Below are 21,825 nucleotides of genomic sequence, written 5' to 3'. Positions count from 1 at the left end.
TGTTGACATGAACGCATGACAGTGTTAAGAGTATTGATTTCTCTTCCCCCGGCCCCCGCCCACTGGTGATATGTGTGCTAGGGTATAACACCATCCTACTTGACCAATAGTATATCCCTTAAAGTGTTTAGCAAGATATCCTTTTTAGAGTAAGAGAGAACGTAAATTCATATTTTAGTGGCTTCTAAACATTATGCCAAAATAAATTTTATTTATGTATTATTTACTAGACATCATTTCTATACATTATCTTTTGATATATTTATTATTTAATTTGTATTTCTTGAGATGGCTTAAGGTAGGACTTCGATCAAAAGCTTAAATTGTCGCCCTAACCAGTTTGGCTCAGTGGATAGAGCGTCGACCTGCGGACTCAAGGGTCCCGGGTTCGATTCCAGTCAAGAACATGTACCTTGGTTGAGGGCACATCCCCAGTAGGGAGTGTGCAGGAGGCAGCTGATTGATGTTTCTCTCTCATCGATGTTTCTAACTCTCTATCCCTCTCCCTTCCTCTCTGTAAAAAAATCAATAAAAATATATTTTAAAAAAGCTTAAATTGTCAAGTTACTATATTAGGCATAATTTTATTACTTCATTCTTATGAATAATCACTAAATATTATACTAACGATACTAACAATAGTAATGGTAGAAGCAAGAAGTACTATTTATTGACCCCTAGCTAAATGTTAGGTACCTGCTACGTGCATTTCATATGCTATTTCTTATTGAGGTCAGTCTTATTGCCCCATATTGTGGAAAAGGAAACTGAGACTCAGAGAAATTTTCCAGTGGGTTGCTCATAGGCTGCCTATTTTCCTAGATGTGAAGCATAATGTTGCCCTCTGCTCACTTATTGGAATGTTCAATTACTTTCTCCCACCCTAGGATGGCTGTTTGTACGATTGAACCCTCCCTCCATCAAGAATTAGGCCATTAAGAGGAATCAAGAGTGGAAATGATAGTGGCAATATAGTAGCATCTAAGAAAATTATAGGTGAAATCATGGGTCATTCAACCCAATGATTTCTTATTACACCTACAGTACTTTCAGATTAACTTAAAATTCTCATTCATTGCCAGGTCCTTTCACATCCAGGACTTAGCTTTTGAGTATCTATGGGATTCATTTGATATATTCATTTGATATATTTATTCATTCAACTTAAGTTCAAGAAAAGTGTGTTTCAAAAGCATGCAGAGTGATCTGCTTAGACCACAAGCAAACAGGCTGGGTAAACACTTTTGGCTGTCAATGAATTATGGCTTTAATGTGAATATAGTATATCTATTATGTTTTAATTAAGGTAAAATGATTAACCTAACAAATTGTTCAAGATGTTTTTGCTCTTTGTTCTTTCATATTCGAAAAAGAAAAACAGCATGCGAAGGGTAAACACTATTCTGTAAAGTGTAAAGGCAAATTATTTGTGTCTGCATTTCTCAGATCAACTATTAAAAGGCATAAAAGATATTTCTCACACTGTCATATACATTAAGAAAAGGAAAGGTTGACAAAAAACTAAACTTACTGCAAAAAGATTGCATGAGTAGGACTAGAAAATTTAGATATAAATGATGCCAGAGAAATTAAAGGGCCAGACTTCCCAGACGTGAGTAGGAATGAGGCTCTTACAACATCTTTTTTTTATTTTTTTAATATATGTTATTGATTTTTTACAGAGAGGAAGGGAGAGGGATAGAGAGTTAGAAACATCGATGAGAGAGAAACATTGATCAGCTGCCTCCTGCATACCCCCTACTGGGGATGTGCCCGCAACCAAGGTACATGCCCTTGACCGGAATCAAACCTGGGACCCTTCAGTCCACAGGCCGATCGATGCTCTATCCACCGAGCCAAACCGGTCAGGGCGTCTTACATCTTTAGAAGATGAATTTTCTGAGACTCGCATGGGAGGATGGGATATGGAAGAAGGTTTTGTTGGCATAAAGTCACATTTCTCAGATTCCAAAGTCCTCTGCCCTTGAAGCCAGTCCTGAAAAAGGTGCAGCTGAGGTTTCAGTAGAGCTAGAAACAGGGCCAATATCCAGTGTCTGACCCATGTTGTAGCCGGTTGTGGTTTAGTATTTAGGCCAGATTAAAGTCCATCAGTTCATGTGTAGGGTCCAACATGGCTGTACACCATGTGCACACAATGCAGCCCCTGCAGCAGGGGTTTCCAAGAGGGCCTGTGCCATGAGAACAAGAGAAGGCCCGAACTCCCTTTGTTTGCAAGTTTATGTATTTAGATTTGGAGAGCTTGCAATCGCCATGCCCATCCTAGCCAATTACCAGTTTCCAGGTGTGATTGACAGGCAATTAGACTTCCATGTCACTCAGACCTTACTGGTCATGTGTCTAAATTGCCTTTGTCTAGTCCCTTCCCCCATCAATCAGCGGGGAATAGACTTGGAGAATGTTAAATGCAATTTTTTGGCAAAGCTGTGTAAATGGCATGTCTATATCTTTGGCCTTCCCTTTCCTGTTAATAACCAGGTTATTACAATGGTATCATAAATATTCTATATGAAAGGGTAATTAATGGAAATTGGTATATTTTTCTGGGTTATAATTTGAAACTGTTTTAAACAAAACTTGGAGAGATTTATATGTATATGTATATATATACACACACATGCATATATATACACACATATACTCTATTAAAGATGTATTTTATGTCATACTAAATTAGAACTAGAAAAGTCATATACTTGAAATTTTTTTATCCTTCATTCATTTATGTCTCTTAATATATTACAACCTTGGCTGTTAATCCTAATTCCAGCTAGAACTCTAATCCCAAAATTGCATGTTCCAATCACTCTTGGGCTTTGGAGATCTTTATTATTGTCTCTGTATGTGGCCAGTAAATAAACTAACAGACCATGGAAATTTCTGCAGAAGTTACAGAAACCAAGTTTCGAAGTAATATATATCACTTCGGTTCATATTTCATTGGCTAAAACACAACCAAATGTCCCTGCATAACTGCCAAGGGATTAAAAAAGCATATTTTTGTCAAGAGAAGAATAACAGATATTGGTGAGAAACAATATTCTTTTCCACAACATCTTAAAAAATGTTTTCTACCACAAGGATGTATACATTATAACTTAAGTGAATGACCAAATCAGAAAATTGGATTTTGTCATCTTCTCAGGAACACGGTAAGACAAACAATGGTTTTTACTGAGATAACTTGAATCTTATCAAACATGTAGCCAGAATTCATGTCAAGCCTTTCATATTCTTATTCCTGAATATATCTTGTCTTAAATCTTTCCAACTGAAAAGAGGGGGGAAATCCTGTACCATTGTCAATCCATAGGACTTTTTACAATAATAATGCGATTTTTCCTATGATAACCTGTCTATTATGCATTTATAGGGCTTTTTTGGGTTATTTGGACTAACAGTTATTCTTTGTGGAAATGATTAATGTTTCTATGGTTTGTTATTTTTCATTTTAGCTAAAAGCAAACATAGCCCGGCTGGCATGGCTCAGTGGTTGAGCGTGGACCTATGAACCAGGAGGTCATGGTTCGATTCCCTTCAGGGCACATGCCCGGGTTGTGGGGTCGATCCCCAGTAGGGGGCGTGCAGGAGGCAGACGATCAATGATTCTTTCTCATCATTGATGTTTCTCTCTCCTTCTCTCTCTCTCTCCTCTCTCTCTCTCTCCCCCCATTTTCTCTCTGAAATCAATAAAATATATTTAAAAAATAAAAAATAAATAAAAGCAAACATATAACTATTTTGCTTATACACAGGCCCTCTGCTCATAGGATGATGAAGTAACAAAATATAAAGGATAAGTGGTATTTATTCTTTAGCTTATCAGAATTTGTGTGAATTAAAGAATACAGAAATAGTCAGTGATAATGTCACAATTAGTAGCCTTCAGATGTAGAAATCACCCTTTGGCTCAAGCCTCAGCATCTATATGACAAATATAATCATTTTATCTTGTGTGCTTGCATTCTATGTTGTAATTCAGGAATCAGCATGCTGCCAGTTTTTGTAAATCAAGTGTTATTAGAGCACCACCATGCCCTTCGTTTTATGCACTGTCTGTGGCTGATTTCAAACTGCCATAGCAGAACTGAGTAGTTGCAAAGCTGAAAATATTTACTCCCCAGCCTTTTACAGAAAACATTTGCCCAGTCCTGCTTTAAACCCATGAGGTGTGAACACCAAGTATCCTTTTACCATTATAGGGCTTCCATTTTTATCCCACATAAAACAAACTAAAAGCTATTAAAATCCAACTGCAACACCTGGTTAGCAATGTTGGTTGTTTAGTTTAGAAATGGTTCAAACTGAAATTGAATTAAGAAACACTAGGAAATTTTATTGAACAACATTTCTTTGCAATGATTTCCTGCCTGTATAGTCTAGCTTTGAAGGTATTTTATAGTTGTCTTTCATTTATAAATATGTGAACACAAAGGCAAATTATTTATAAAATTAGTTTTTAGTCTCAGACTTTTAATATCACAGTGATATGTTTTAATATTTGTAAATAGTTTAGAAGTAAGTTTACAGGGGTTTTTAAATGTGGAATAAATCTTACTGATACCTGGGGCATGTTTTTAAATAGTAGACTGGTAAGGCATGCTAAAATAAGACTTCACATCCTCAAATCTCTTTGTGCATTAAATAATGCATCACATATTCCAAACTAAATGTAGCATACTGAGGTACCTAATTTTCATTGTAATCATAAGTATTAAAATTGCATATAAGATTTTATTATTTTAAAAATATCTAAAACAGAATATAATTGTATAAATCATTCTTATCAAATTACTATATCAAAAGACAGATTAGCCCTGTTAAGGGCAAATGCACTCTAGTTGCTGGAACCATTAAAGAGTAGGAAATTAGCCTGGATGGCGTAACTCAGTGGTTGAGCATTGACCTATGAATCAGGAGGTCATGATTCTAGGTCAGGGCACATGCCCGGGTTGCAGGCTCAATCCCCAGTGTGGGGTGTGCAGGAGGCAGCAGATCAATGATTTTCTCTCATCATTGATGTTTTTATCCTTTTATAGGTCATTTTAACATTTCATTGAAGCATGACAATATTTTATCTGTTGACAATTAATCATCTTGGAATCTCAATGATTATTAATACTGCTGAATATTCAGAGATATTTGAGCAACCTTCTATGTTAAAATTACTTCGCAAATAGGTTTTTAAAAACATGCTATTTGGAGAATAACACCTCAGGCTCTCAGATAGAGCCTATTTACTCAGAGTTTAACTTCCATTTTAACAAATTTGGATGTTTTGTTTCCCAGGGGAGAGAATATTAAAAGTAGAAAATAATGATGTTTGGGGGAATAATGGAGCTATTAGGGATGCAATCATAGCACCTCCCTGAGATAGCTGATGGTCTAATAGAGAGAAGACTTACAGTTATAAAGTCTTTAAAATGCAGCACCTACTTTGAACCAATGAATATTTTACATTTCAAAAAGATCAGAAAAGGAATTAAGCAAATCCTAAAATTGAAAACATAAAAGAGATATGCCTAACTCTGTATCATACCAATTATATAATCACATAGAAAAAGTGATAAATTTCTTTTCTTATCTGTGACTGTGACTAAATACTTATTGGATATATTTTAAGGACAAAATCTACAAAACCTATATTTTTAAATCTTACATAGTAAGTTTGTTGTTGATAGTGGCATTGGCATAATGATTTCAAACTATACTGTGTACATCATAAGGTAGTGAAAATTATTAATATATTGATCATAAACCAAGTTTCTCACTGTAGGAAAATAGAGACACAACTATGAATCTGAGATATCAGTGTGAGGTCCTTATGTACATATTCAATCTCTGTCTACTCTGATTGCATAAATCAAATGCTACTCATTGCAGTAAACATCTCTATATTAGTCTGGGCCCAATCAGGAGATAAAGAGGAGATTATAATAATAAAAAGAATTATTAAACTGGGATATGGGATGACTATAAGATATGAAAATTCAGTAGAGTACCCAAGAAAAAACAAACTTGGAAGGGAGCTCCTCCCCAAGACTGGGTTTCATACCTCATTGGTGAAGGTATAATTCAGTCCATTAGAAAGCAAAGAAGTTTGCTGATTTGCCCAAGCCAGAGCATATCTACAATCACTACACAAGCAGGAAGCAACCTTTCACAATGCAGGTAAAGAACAGGACAATCAGCAACCAATCAGCAACCAGTGGTGTGACTGCAAAGGAGGTGAAAACCCTCTGGGCCATAGGTGACCAGCATGGGGTAAGGGATTTGACTGTGGTAGGGAGGAATCCTTGGGGCACTGGTTTTGCCAGGCAAAGGATCCAAGGTTATCAGGGAGCATGCCATCTGGGTGCATGGTTGGGGTACAGGTTTACCCTAAGTCACCCCACCTGTATTGCTGTTGCGCCATGACACAGAAGGGCCCTTTTATTCCACAATGTCCCTCCAGTGCCCTCTACTGAGAAAGCTGAACATCGTGCTCACTTTATAGGAGAAATGCTTAAAGTAATTTTGCGTATTACCACAGTTGATGTAAACAACTGGAACTGAGAGGCAATAAATTGACTACTATCACACCATTTAACACCCAAGTATTTTTTTCTAAATACCATTACCCTTTAAAAACAAAAACAAAAACAAAAACAGGGCTCCTCAAATAAAAGACTGTAAGTCTAGATATGGAAAGACCTAAGAGCTTAGAACTTCTTGCCAAAGACTTGCTCAAATATCAATGAGAATATGTCAGCTTGAACAGGCTCCCACTAACTAAATCCGGTGACAGTAACAGCTATGACAGACAATTGGGGGGAAATCTATTGAGTCCATAGTAGTACTCAAAAAGAGGGGACAATGAAGGAAGGGTTTCTCTTTATAGAAGAACTAGAGGCCAGGTGCACGAATTTGTGCATGGGTGGGATCCCTCAGCCTGGCCAGCAATTGGCCGATTGGGGCCTGGGGGAGGGACCATGGGAGGCTGGCCAGCCACAGGAGGTTGGCTGTGGGAGTGCACTGACCACCAGGAGGCAGCTCCTGCATTGAGTGTCTGCCCCCTGGTGGTCAGTGCACGTCATAGCTATCGGCCGGTAGTCTGGTCATCTAGTCATCCAGTCATAACGATTGCTTAGGCATATATATATATATATATATATATATATATATATATATATATATAATTTGCTAAAAAGTAGATGAAATTAAAAAATTAGAAAGTCACAATGAGCAACGAACAAAGTGACCATTGGATGAAAATTCTTAGGGACTTAAATATTAACTATGTTGAAAAGTACCACCTGGCCGGCATGGCTCAGTGGTTGAGTGTCAACCTATGAACCAGGAGGTCACAGTTCAATTCCTGGTCAGGGCACATGCTCAGGTTATGGGCTCGACCCCCCAGTGTGGGGTGTGCAGGAGGCAGCCGATCCATGATTCTCTCTAATCATTAATGTTTCTATCTCTCTCTCTCCTTCTCCCTTCCTGTCTCTAAAAGTCAATAAAAATATATTTTAAAAAAATAAAAGTATCACCCCACTGATGATATATAACTGCAGAAGAAAATGGTACTCTTACAAAAGATAAATGTGGAGAAATCCAGCTTAATTGAGTTATCAACATAGCATTCCTAATAATAGGGCAAACTGACATTATGTGTCTCCTTGATGTGAAGAAAAAAAGAAAACACACATCATCTCTGTAGAAATTTTATTAAAAGTATTTAGTCTGAATCTAAACATGTGGAAACAATTAGAGAAATCCAGGTTGTAGGACATTCTGTAAAACAAATTGCCCTGGATGCCTTCAAAATGTCAATGTAATGAAAGACAAGTGAGGTAGTACCCTTATAGATTAAATGCCACCTTAGAAACATGATAACTGAATGAAATACATGATTCCGGATTTTTAAAAAGCATAAAAACATTGTTTGGAATACTGGTATAATCAATTATAAAATATTGCTAAATTAATAAATTTGTGTGTTTGTGATAATGATAGTTTGGTTATATATTTTGTTCTCAGGAAATCTATTCTGAAATATGTAAGATCAGAATTTACTTTCAAATGGTTCTACAAAACATGTGTATGCATATATGTACAAAAATACAGAAAGAGAAAGAGACAGAGAAAGGCACTATGCACAAATGTAGCAATTAGTGGCACAATGTTAGTGAATCTAGGTGATGAGGATTATAGTTGTTTTTTTTTTCAAAACATTCAGAAATCTCATCTTCACCAATACTCTCTCCACCACACAGACAAAAAATTAAAATATAAAAATAATAGTATTAGATTGAGACCATCTAAATTAAGTATAGGTAATCTCATGACATCTGTTTCTGATGAGGGTATCAGAACTCAAATCACAATGTAATAATTGATTTACTTAATAATATATTTGTTTCTCAAAAGTTTAAATTATATCATGTGTGTTAATTAATTTATTTATTAGAATATTTTCCATTGATTTTTAGAGAGTGGAAGAGAGAAGGAAAGACAGAAAGAAATATCAATGTGAAAGAAAACATCATTGGTTGCCTCCCACATGTGCCCCAACAAGAGCCCCAGCCAAGGAAGAGCCTACAACTAAGGTACACGCCCCCGACTGGAATCAAACCTGGGACCCTTTGTTCCACAGGCCGACACTCTATCCACTCAGCCAAACTGGCCAGGGCTATCATGTGTGTTAATTTAAAGATAATATAAGACATCTAATACAATTTAGGAAAATTCTTAATCAAATGTTCGCTAAAAAGGGTAAAGGTTCTACTATTGGGAAACAGCTTCTACTTAATATCTGATTATTACATCAGAAAATCAATCTTCATAGTAATTATTTCATGGCTTTTCATCTGCAATTGCATAAAAATTTTTAAATATTGTGTTATTGTTTTCAGAAAGGAAGAGAGAGAGAGATAGAAACATCAATGATGAGAGAGAATCATTGACCAGCTGCCACAACCTGGGCATGTAGAATGGAACCGTGACTTCCTGGTTCAAGGGTCAATGCTCAACCAGTGAGGCACACTGGCGGGCCAAATTGTATAAACTTAAGAAGCTTTAGCACTTTGAAGAGAGTCTACCCAATGCAATGGCATCATCTCCAGTGACTCCTTGACTATCTCACATCATCCTTGCTTATATACACTTTTTATATATTTCTTCTCTCCCCTAGTAAACAGTGGGGATTTTGTGGGGGGCGGGGCACAATCTATTACACTTTTTTGCATAACTCATAAGATATAGTGTACTATATATCCTGGCACTCTAAGAGCTCTAAAATCAAAGCAAAATAAAACATAAACACTCTAGAACTAATTTATATTCTGAGACATTGGCCAATTTCCATAGCTTTTCATAACTGCCAGTGTAATATATTATCATCTTAAAGAAAATTTGAATTCAGAAGACTTAATCTTCCCTAAACTTTACACATTAAAATGCCACAATGGTTTTTATAAGTATCCCAGTAATGGCTGTCAGGCTCTCACTAGTTTTGACAATGGAAGGAAACATAGTTTTGGAACATTAATATCTCTCCCTCAGTAGGAGTTTGGATTGGTTGATGTAATATGTACAAAAATGACATCACAGTGGTTGATTTAAGATTGCTGTACTGTAGCATATTCCCTTTCCATGTAATTCCTTTGTTCCAAAATTTGACTTTCATTGAGGGTAGCTTTTTACTTATATTATTTTTCTCATTGAAATGAGAAGTTTCCCTAATTTGTCATTTGTAGATGTAGCAATTTCCTAAGATGTTCTCAAATTCATTGACATATCTAGCATCAATAAATGAGATATAAGTCCTGTTCCCTTGAACCTAGGCTGGCTTCAGTGACTCTTATAAACAATAAAATGTGGTAATTTTATGATATCTCTGATATGACTTTGGAGACCAGGTCATTAAAGACAATGCTGCTGCTACCATGTTCAATGGGGCATTTATTTTTGGAGCCTTGAACTGTCATGTAAGAAGTCTGACTACCATGAGGTCAGCATGCTTTAAGGATGTCCAGGATACATGGAAGAGCTCTGCTTCGGTGTTTAAGTCAACAGACACAGCTGTAGTCCTAGGTGACATCCAGCACAAGAAATGGGAGTGAAGATACCTAAGAGCCACACTCAAGGGGCCAAAGAGCCGCATGTGGTTCGCGAGCTACAGTTTGCCGACGACTGGCCTAGGCATTTTGGGACACAGGTAAGCCATTATCAGTGCATCCTGTCTGCATTCCTGACCATAGAATCTATGAGCATATTATGTTTGTTTTAAGTGGCTGCATTGGGGGAACACTATTTGTCACATAGTAACAATACCTAGACAAAAGAATCATGTTAACACTTTATCTTGCTAGAGGAACTGGTGATAAAGCTCTTATTTTGTGCAATATTTTATAGTATAACCTGGGCAAGCTACAGAACTCTATAGAAACACACACACACAACACACACACACACACACAAAAACCCACCTAGATGTTTCAGGCCAGACCATATGAATCACAGAGATCTCTAGAAATTTTTATGAATAATTGTACTGGCAACTAAGTGAGAGATGGTTGACCACTTATGCAGATGCCTAGGCTTAAACAATCAGTGCTGTTGACTAGACTTTATCCATCCCCATAGTACACTGCAGAAGCTTTCTTATTGGGAACCAGCAAATTCTAATTGCAAAGACAACCACAATTTTTCAAAATTTGCCAATGTTTCCTATGTATCGGCTGGAATAGCCAAAGTGAAATAAGACAACTCTTCCTCTTTGGTGTTTGACTTATTTCACTATATCAAGGTCATTTCTTACTTCTCTTTTCCTCCCTTACTAGATTGCATATTCCTTGAAAGAAGAGCCTGTCTTTTTTTCCCATTCAGCAAATATTTATTAATAATTAATAAATCTAAATGTGCAAATACTACTTTCTCACACCCTCCAAGTGCTAACATTTTTGCCTTATTAAAAAAATGTTTTTATTGATTTTTAAAAATTCTTTATTGTTGAAAGATTTACATATGTCTCCTTTCTCCCCTATTGACCTCTCCCTGCCCACTACTACCCCCCAGCACATGCCCCCACCCCCCTATTGTCTGTGTCCATTGGTCATGTTCATGTGCATGGATATAAGTCCTTTGGTTGATCTCTTACCCCACCCCTCCCTCCACCCTCCCTTGCTTTCCCTCTGAGGTTTGACGGTCTGTTCAATGCCTCTCTGTCTCTGGATCTATTTTTGTTCATCAGTTTATGATGTTCATTATATTCCACAAATGAGAGAGATCATGTGAAGGAAATGGGATGAAGTATACAAAGTGATGCAAAGCGAGGGAGCCTGTCTTTTTAATTTATAAATCTACACTAGTGCCAAGCTTAGTTTAGCATTTCCCTTTAGGTGATCAGGGCATAACTGTGAAAGTAAAGTAAATTCTAAGTAAGGATTGCCTTTGTCACTGTTGTAGGCTGTACCAGTATGTCTTGACGGGCTAGAGCAAACCCATCAATTTAATGTTATACTAAAAATGCCTATTGTCTATTTTACTACGGAAGAATCCTAACCATTTGTGCCCATAAACAAGGCCGGAAAGAATACATGCAACATGTTAAAGGCTTTTAAAAAGACTCTTTAAAGACTCTGGAAGTGAAATTTTGGAGGACATCACTGAGAAAGTAAAGATTCATTTGAAATTTATATATCTTGGTATACTTAATTTTTTAAAAAAAGTTGAGCACCTATATGTTACTTTACAACAGTGGTTCTCAACCTTCTGGCCCTTTAAATAGAGTTCCTCATGTTGTGACCCAACCATAAAATGATTTTCGTTGCTACTTCATAACTGTAATGTTGCTACTGTTATGAATCGTAATGTAAATATCTGATATGCAGGAGGGTCTTAGGTGACCCCTGTGAAAGGGTTGTTCGACCACCAAAGGGGTCGCGACCCACAGGTTGAGAACCACTGATTTACAAAGTTAAAACAAAAATTCATAATCTGCCTAGATCACAATTAAAATCATATTTGGATTTCAACTTTGGAACACCAATAATATTTATTGCAGAAGCAAATGCAATAAAGAGGGTTTTGGGATAGTTTTTGGCTCACAATTTTTCTCTTGATTTGAAATCATAGTTAATCACACAAAAATAATAGTGAAGAAAGTGGGAACAAACTTTTGGAGGTGGTAGATATATTTATAGCATGTGGTGATAGTTTCACATACATCTACTTATCCTTAAACTTATTAAGTTGTATACATTAAATATGTATAGCTTTTTGTATGTCAATCATACCCTAATACAATGAATTGTTTAAAAATATATAGGAACATCACCCACTAAAATCTTGTGACTTACATACCTGAAGAGATTCTATATTAAGGCACTGATAAATTCTAATACATCCTATATAATAAAAGGCTAATATGCAAATCGCCCAAATGGCAGAACGACCGGTCACTATGACGAGCACTGACCACCAGGGGGCAGACGCTCAACGCAGAAGCTGCCCCCTGGTGGTCAGTGCACTCTCACAGGGGGAGCACCACTCAGCCAGAAGCCCTGAGCTGGGCTCATGGCTGGCGAGCGCAGCAGTGGTGACAGGAGACTCTCCTGTCTCCATGGCAGCACTAAGGATGTCTGACTGATGGCTTAAGCCCACTCCTCAAGGGCTCCCAGACTGCGAGAGGGCACAGGCCAGGCTGCAGGACAACCTCCCTCCCAAGTGTACAAATTCTGTGCACCAGGCCTCTAATATTATTATAAAACACCAAAGGAGGTTTGCCAAAAAGAAGTAGTAAATCTGCTCTAGCTGATGTGGCTCGGTGGATAGAACATTGGCCTACAGTTTGAAGGGTTCCAGGTTGATTCTGGTCAAGGGCACATGGCTGGATTGTGGGCTTGATCCCTAGTAGGGGGCATGCAGGAGGCGACCGATCAATGATTCTCTTTCATCATTGATGTTTCTATCTCTCTCTCACTCTCCCTTCTTCTCTGAAATCGATAACAATATATTTTTTAAAAAGAAGTAGTAATTTTGTTTTCTATCCCCTTGCCCAATTTCAAGGACCCCACAATTCAGCTTTGCGTCAGCACAAGAGTCCTCCTGCTTATACTTTTTTCAAGAATTTTATAAAATTGAGTTATAATTGACATATAATAAAAGTACAGACTTTGCTTAATCAGTTTGATAAGTTTAGAAAGTTTATATATCCACCAATTAAAACATTTCTATTACCACATAAAGTGTCTTCATGTTCCTTCCAGGCAGACCCCACATTCACTGCTCCCAACATCTAGAATCAAAATTTTCTGATTTCTATCACTATAGATTAGTTTTGCATGCTAGGACTGACCAGTAATAACATAAAATAATAGGGTATGTCTTTTTTTATTTATGTATTTTTTATTGTTTAAAGTATTACATATGTCTCCTTTTTCCCTGAACTGTCTGGCTTCTTTGGCTCAACATAATGTCTGTAAGAATCATCCATTTTTTTTAAATGAGTAGGTCATTCCTTTTAGTTACTGAGTTGTATTCTATGAACAAATATAACACTTTTTTTTCATACATTCACCCGTTGATGGGCATTTGGGTTGTTCAAGTTTTTGTTTATTATGAAAAAAGATGCTAGGAACGTTCTCTTATGGGTCATTTTGTGGATGTATAGTTTAATTTATAGTCAGGGTTTGACATAAGGATCATGCAGACCTGACCATGTCTGTACTAGTATAAGGGTTGTTTTTTTATTGTTAGAATTTGCTGGTATAGTTTTCAGAATGTCAATTTTTCTTTCAATAAGTAATTTTAATTATGAATTCAGTTTTTATAACACACATATATACAAACATATATACTCAGATTTTTTTTCATATCATATCAGTTTTGGTCAGTTATATTCTTCTAAAGAATTTATCCATTTTATCTAAATTGTTGAATTTGTTGACATGTCATTTATGACACCCCCCCATTATCTTTTTAATATATAAAGGATCCATAGTGATTTCATTTCCTTTATTCCTGGTATTGATAATTTTTGCTATATCTCTTATTTTTTTTTAAATATATTTTATTGATTTTTTACAGAGAGGAAGGGAGAGAGATAGAGAGTTAGAAACATCGATGAGAGAGAAACATCGACCAGCTGCCTCCTGTACATCTCCCACTGGGGATGTGCCCGCAACCCAGGTACATGCCCTTGACCGGAATCAAACCCGGGACCTTTCAGTCCGCAGGCCGACGCTCTATCCACTGAGCCAAACCGGTTTCGGCTTTTTTTTTTTTATCTCTCTTATTTTTTAAAGATATTTTTATTGATTTCAGAGAGGAAGGGAGAAGGAGAAAGAGAGATAGAAACATCAATGATGAAAGAGAATCATTGATTGGCTGCCTCCTGCACACTCCACACTGGGGATCGAGCCTGCAACCCGGGCATGTGCCCTGGCCGAGAATCAAACAGTGACCTCCCAGAAATGGAAGCCTATGATGTTGTTTTTAAAAAACACTGGTAGAGTATAGCTTACTGCTCCTCTCATACAGTTATGCCCTTTTCCAGTAAGGATCAATCATATAAGGGCCAAGTTTGTCTTCTGTACATAACCTTAAAATGTAAGGTTCCTTGGACACATTTCCAACTCAGTGGCTAACAGAAAGGAGAATAATGATATCTCTTTAAAAAATAACATACCTGCATTCATTTTCTATTGCTGTTGTAACAAATTATAACAAACTTACTGGCTTAAAACAAAAGACACATATAGTGTTACAGTTAGGTAGTCAACTATGACATAGGTTTCATTGGGCTAAGATCAAGATTTCAGTAGGGTTATGTTCCTTCTGGAGACTCAAGAGGAAAATATATTTTTTTCCCTTTTCAAGCTTTTAGAGGCAACCTATATTCTTTGGCCTGTGGTTCCCTTCCTCTATCTTTCCAGCCAGCAATGTTACACCTCTCTGATCTCTAACTTCCTCTTCTGCTTTCCAATTTCATTTACAAAGAACCTTGTGATTACATTGGACCCACCTAATAATACAGGATACCCTCCCTATTTTTAAAAATATATTTTTATTGATTTCAGAGAGGAAGGGAGAGGGAGAGAGAGAGATAAAAACATCAATTATGAGAGAGAAACATTGGCTGCCTCCTGCACGCCCCTTACTGGAGGATGAACCCGAAACCCAGGCATATGCCCTGACCAGGAATCGAACCATGACCTCCAGGTTCATAGGTTGATGCTTAACCACTGAGCCACATCAGCTGGGCCTCTCCCTATCTTAATGTCAACTGATTAAAAATCTTCATTCCCCTCTGCCATGTAACATGATATATTGACATCATTGTTCTGAGTATTAGGACATGGGTATATTTGGAGGACCATTATTCTGCCTACCACAAAACAACTCAGCTCTTGTCCTTCAATATTCTCAGAAACTGACCAGTGTCCTTTCTTCAAGAAGCCCATTCTAATTCTTCAGTTTACACATACTATGATTAACCCTAATTCTACTCACATGGAAACCATTATGAAAAATAATAATTTTAAAGGGCAGGTGTGGGCTAGAAGGGGTCAATGGGGGAAGAGGGGTCATCTGTAATATTTTCAACAATAAAGATAAAATTTTTGTAAATGAATATACACAACAAAAATAGCAGCACCCCTAAATCCTAATATCTAAAACCATTTTTAGCAATATTAATAAATTTTACTGGGCAGACATGTTTTCTATACTTTTATAATCCATGAATTTAAAATAAAATGCATGTATAAATTTAATCTTAAATTAATAATGAACAGTTAAAAGTAAATTACATGTTAAAGTACCAATTGTATCAAATCTTTTATTGGCATGTGGTAACTAGCCTGAGGTATTATCTCATATGCCTCTGATAAGGAAAAATATCTATGCCCTGTTTTGAAGACAACACATTATGGGGTAAATAATATGCTGAGAATTGGCTGGCAGAAAAGAAGTCATTTTTTATAATAATCCAAGCATTTTAATGGATAGCTATTTATCACGCTTTCCTATTATCACTTGGTATTTGAACCATAAAGGTAATTAACTAGGAAGAAGTGAACCGAATAATATGCCTACACCTGTCCACCCTTTATCAGCATGACTTTATGATGCACAGTGGTGGGAGGAATGCTTTAGCTGGGAGGCAAAAAATAAAATATTAATGCTTTTAATACTGAATACCTTTATGCCTCTGGAACAATGATTCAATAATGTGAGCCAGGCCTTGGGATTTAAAGGTGTTAGGGTCATACCTGAATAACATAGTAGTTCCTTTGCCAGCTCTGAGCATTCTGACTCAACACTTCTGCCTGAAACTGTTACTAAAATCCTTCATATATTTAAATGATACCTAGCATTATTTAGCAATATTGCCATGCCTGCTAGATATAAAGATTGATAGTTAAAATTTTAATTTTCAAGATATTGCCTATGAGGCTCTTAACATATTTCTAGAAGGCTAAAATATAAGTAATCAAAATTAACAACAATAAACTTTCAATGCAAACATCAGGCTTTTGATAGTTTGTTTTCCTAATTTTAAGATGATAGAAAATCCAGGGAATTATTATATTTGAGATGCAACAAAATATCCTGAAGAATGAAAGCTTGTTTTGGGGGTTTTGTTTGTTTGTTTGTTTGTTTGAGCATGGAGAACTAGGCATTGGGATAACAACTTACAGGTGTTAGCCAAGGAGAGAAAGCAGAAACTAAAACCAAATTAAATTAACTAAGTTATTTAACTAAGACCCAAACAAGTAAGAGGTTTACCAAGCTAGAGTCAGGGGTATTTGACATAGGGTCTATGTCTAAAGTTAAAGGTCAAATGTCAGGGTATACATGGAGAAAAATGGAAGTCTAAAGCCACCTGCCAATCATGAGCACACACTGAGCACACCTGTGGAGCTTTATACTGGGATCTCATCTTTGGACTCTGTTTTTTGTAAGCCAAGGAGCAATTAAGGCAAATGTGTTTCTTGTGATTCAGCTATATGGCTTGTATTGAGAATTTTTACACTGATCTATAATTTAAAATTTCAGAGTCCATGTCACAGAGTGCAGAAGTGAATAGTCAGGTATGTCAATCACCATTAACAGACATCGTAGGGCTTAATTACACTACCTGTGATTTTTCAGGTTATCTCTTATTGCAGACAGCCAGTTGTTAGCATGGTAGTATTTTGGGGACTAGGTACACACCCAGTTAGAAGTGTCAGTAGTGAAGGAAGAACATCCAGAGGAGTCATTTTATAAAACATTATAAAGATGAAATTCACTATTTGTCACCATGAAGAAATATCAGTAATTTGGTAGATTAAAATTTTATCATTTTAAATTTTTTTTTGGCTTTGTCCATATTTAGCATGTAAGAAAATGCTTGGTATATCACGAGTCAATATAGCAAAGCTAATATAGAAACAACTCCTATGAAAATTCTATCATTCAGAACTATGGGTGTGTGTTATACATAAATATATATATGGCCATCTGGTTGTTTACTCACACCTCTATAACAAATGATATATAACCACAATAAGAATATTCATATAGTTGTAATATATAAATATAACTTGCCCCATTCCAGGAATTGCTATAATGGTTCATTCTGTTTGTTACATAATGATGAATATATAGAAATTAAAATATGTGCTACCCAAAGGACATACATGAATTAAGCAAAAAGAAAAACAATACTATAAGTGTTTCTGTTGTTATAAAGACTTGCCTTATTGTAAAAGGTAGCTCTTAAAATCCAAAATTTGTAGAGTCAAATTATTGGTATCTTAGTCACATTTTAAAGTAATAATATATTTTTGAACAATCAAGTGGTTCTTTAAAAGACCTCCACTACTTTATTTAAAATATTTAATTTACACACATACCCCTTTACTCACACACACCTTTTTGTCAATACCCAACATTTACCAAAGCCGCTATGTTGTACACAATAAGGATACTCCTTTGATGTTTGGCTGGAATTGCAAAGTATCTCTTTTGAAAGACTCCTTTAGTCTCTGGAAGTGTTTTCCTTTTTTAAACAAAAGCAGGATGATTACTATGACAGCATGATGCAGTTAAAAGCTCAAAGTAATTGTCATTCTACTCAGCAAGCATATGTGTCCTTTGCTTTTATAATATTTCATCCCCTCTAAGGTCACCCACAGTTTTGGTTTTTCTTGGAGATATGATTTTCTAATACACAAAGAAGACTTTATATATGCAGCCATTCAGCTATGTTTTTCATTGGTTAAATCCATAGTCTGCATTTATTTACTTTTTGTGTATTATTTGGTTTTCTCTTATAATCACTGCTTTCTGGTCTGTTGTTATTTTGCATGTCAATTATTAGGATTTTCCATCCACTGTTATTATGTTGGGGTTTCTGATGTTTTAATACACTTAATTTATGAACAAACTTGTACACATTTTATCTTTGTTGATTTTTATCACCTCTCTCATTGCATTTTCTAATGCTAGGGAGAAAATGTTGCTTTGTCAGTATAATCAGTTTTGATGCTTAAACAAAAGAGACAATTTTAATTTAATTCTTCTTTAGTTCCAGTGGGACTACACATTTGTAAACATTTTGAAACTTGGCCCTATTATTGCCCTCCATTAAAATATGAAATTATTTAACACACTTAGCATACTTGCTCTACTTCTGACATTTTCTGACTTACATGAGAAGCAATGTAATATGTGGAAAAGCCTGAACCAGACAGATTTAGATTAAATCCTTGCCTCTGATAATGAATAATTGTGTGAATAAGGACAAGTTTATTGACCTCTATAAATTGGGGTAAACATGCCCAGCTCTCTGAGATCTTATTATGTTTAAATGAGTGAATCAATATAAAGAACTCAGCAACACTAAAGCTTGATCATAATGCAATGAGTAAGGTCCAAACAAGTCAATCCACTTTGAAACCACATGATGAAATAATTGTGAATTTAATGAAATAGTGACTAGTGCCAACCAGAACACCTAGTTGCTGGGAGATGCCAGATTTCCATTGCCAGATCCAAACCCACCCAGTTCTACCTGCATGCTGATGTCACCTGATGAAGTTTTTATATTTTGACTTAGATATCTATGGGGTACTCTGGGTCCTATGAGTAAGGTTGCCAGATAAAATACAGGGTGCCTAGGTAAATTTGAATTCCAAATAAAAAAGAAATGTGTTTTAGTGTGAGTATGTCCTCCACATACTGCATGGGGAAGAGATAGAGAAAGTAATAATGTGAAAAGGACTTTGACTGCTTTTACAATTGAATTTGAACAATAAGGCATCAGATTCTTAGGGGTTGGGATCATCATTTCCAGGCCTAGACTGAAGGATGCTGTAAAGCTTCCATAGAAGGCCCACATCCTTTATGATTCCACATTTGACATTCATGGGAAGAACAGCAGATTGCAAATGATCTTTCAAGGGATCTTAAACTGTTTTGAACCTGGTGTTTTTGGACTTCTCAAAATAATGTCTTTAAATATATATAATATATGATCTATTAGATTACAAAGGAAACCAATTATATTAAACTACAGTTAACAAAATAATTTAAACAAGTGAAATTGCAATATATTTGCTTTTAGTTAAGACAGTAAATACTAAGAACTAGTGGTAGATCTAAAAATCTCTATAATTTCAAAATAGTGATGGGGAGAAACTAATTCAAGTTCGTAGTGTGATGTAAAAATTATATCCATTGGTGAAAAGCTCATAAGTACTGTTAAAGCTACTGTGGCATGCTGCCTAAATTTATAATCGGAGGAATTGCCAAACTTCAGTTGGATATTTGTGAAAATAAAGATGTAGACTTTTTCTAATCAATTGTATAGACCCCATGAATTCTAACTATGGACCCTGTAGAGTACAGTTTTTCCACGTTAAAAATCCCTGGGATAATGCACTAGATCTCCCTTGTTTAGCACTCTCTCCAACATTTTATTATGGAAAATTTCAAATTTAGGGCATAGGTGAAAAAGTTTTACAGTAAACATCTGCATACCCCCTCCATAAATCATATCATTAACATTTGACTACATGTGTTTATCATCTATTCATATCTTTATGCAGTCATTTTATTCATTGATGCATTGCAAAATGAATCGCAGATTTTTCTACAAATCTCCACTAAACATTCCAGTGTGAATATGCTTATTTGTTTGTAATTAATATTTCTTCTGAGGTAAAAGTCACATACAATAAGGTACACAATGAAGTGCACAAATTTTAAGTGTACACTTACTAACTTTTGACAAATGCGTCCACTGTGTAACCCAAATCCCTGCTAAGATACAGCACAAATTGCTTTGTTTCCCTTCACAGTCATTCTCTAACATGGCTTATTTTTTTTGTATATGAGTGATTCAGAGGCTGCTATGTGCTATTTCCCCACCCACTATGAAACGTTAGACAAAAGCTGAACTAATGAGTGGATCATCAGAGAATTGGGGTTTTAAAGATAACTGCATCAGAGGTGAAGGTCTGGCAAGAGGATGTGATCATAGGACCATAACCAGCAACACTAGATAATAGGACTTGCCCAAAGAGAAGGTGACTCCAATCAATTCAAGGAGAGCAAGACACTACCATCTAAGGCTGATCTCTTTCCTGTGCCCCAAACATCCTATATAATAAAAGGCTAATATGCAAATCGACTGGAGGAATGACTGGTCGCTATGGTGCACACTGACCACCAGGGGGCAGACGCTCAACACAGGGGGAGCGCTGCTTAGCCAGAAGCCGGCTCAAGGCTGGTGAGTGCAGCGGTGGTGACGGGAGCCTCTCCTGCCTCCGTGGCAGCACTAAGGACCCCTTGGGGGTCCCAGATTGCAAGAGGGCGCAGGCTGGGCTGAGGGACCCCCCTCCAGTGCATGAATGTTGTGCACCGGGCCTCTAGTAGCTATATAAGACTAATGACATTGGTAGATCAGGGGTGTGGTAAATATCAGACACTGTTGTTAATACAATCATTCAGCCAGAAATAGTGAAGTAACTACAATATCTCAAATGCAGATATGGTTTTCCTGATTACTCAAGTAAAATTGACCCTCTGCTTTGTGGTTCTTCTTACCATCTGGCACACATGCTTACATATTTAGTTGTTTCTATGTGTTGGGCCCCACTAGAGTGGGTTTGGCCCATTTTAGGTACTGCTATTTTTTTCCAATTTTGATCAAATAGATTGACAACTGACTGGAGAACAAAATAGAAAAGGACTTTACTCACATAAAAATTACATATCTTCCTTCCTATAGTACTTAGTTTAATTAAGTTTTTCTTAATAAAATATAGAAATTCACCTCCTATCTGTGTGGATACCATTCACGATTCAGCCATAAGCCTCTGAATGGTCGTTTTGGGGAGTGGTTAAAATGTGTGGCCTTTGAAGCTCACCTGCTTGGATATGGGTCCAAGTTTGTCCCCATACTAGTGATGTGATCATAGTCAATGTATTTAAGCTTCCCCCCTTGCTTCAGTTTCCTAATTTGCAAAAAAGGGGAATAATAGTCCTAGATGACATGATTAAATGAGTTAGTTAATGCATGGGAATTACTCAGGACACATTAACTCCCAGATGCTGGTCCTGGCCAGATGAAGAAATCATTACGAACTCTGGCTAGTAATGTAGCTTCAGAGATGTAGCTTTGAATTGAATAAAACCAGGAAATAAACTCCAGTCTACTCTGGAGGAGGGGCAAAGGACTTAGTTCAGTTCAAAGGAATAAAGCTTTTGTTCCAGGGGTAGGAAAGAATCTCTTTCTGAGCTATCTAAGCCTTGTGGACCCATATCAATTAG

This window comes from Myotis lucifugus, unplaced genomic scaffold, assembly GCF_000147115.1.
Source record: "Myotis lucifugus unplaced genomic scaffold, Myoluc2.0 scaffold_20, whole genome shotgun sequence".
Taxonomy (NCBI): domain Eukaryota; kingdom Metazoa; phylum Chordata; class Mammalia; order Chiroptera; family Vespertilionidae; genus Myotis; species Myotis lucifugus.
This window is presented reverse-complemented; position numbering follows the sequence as displayed.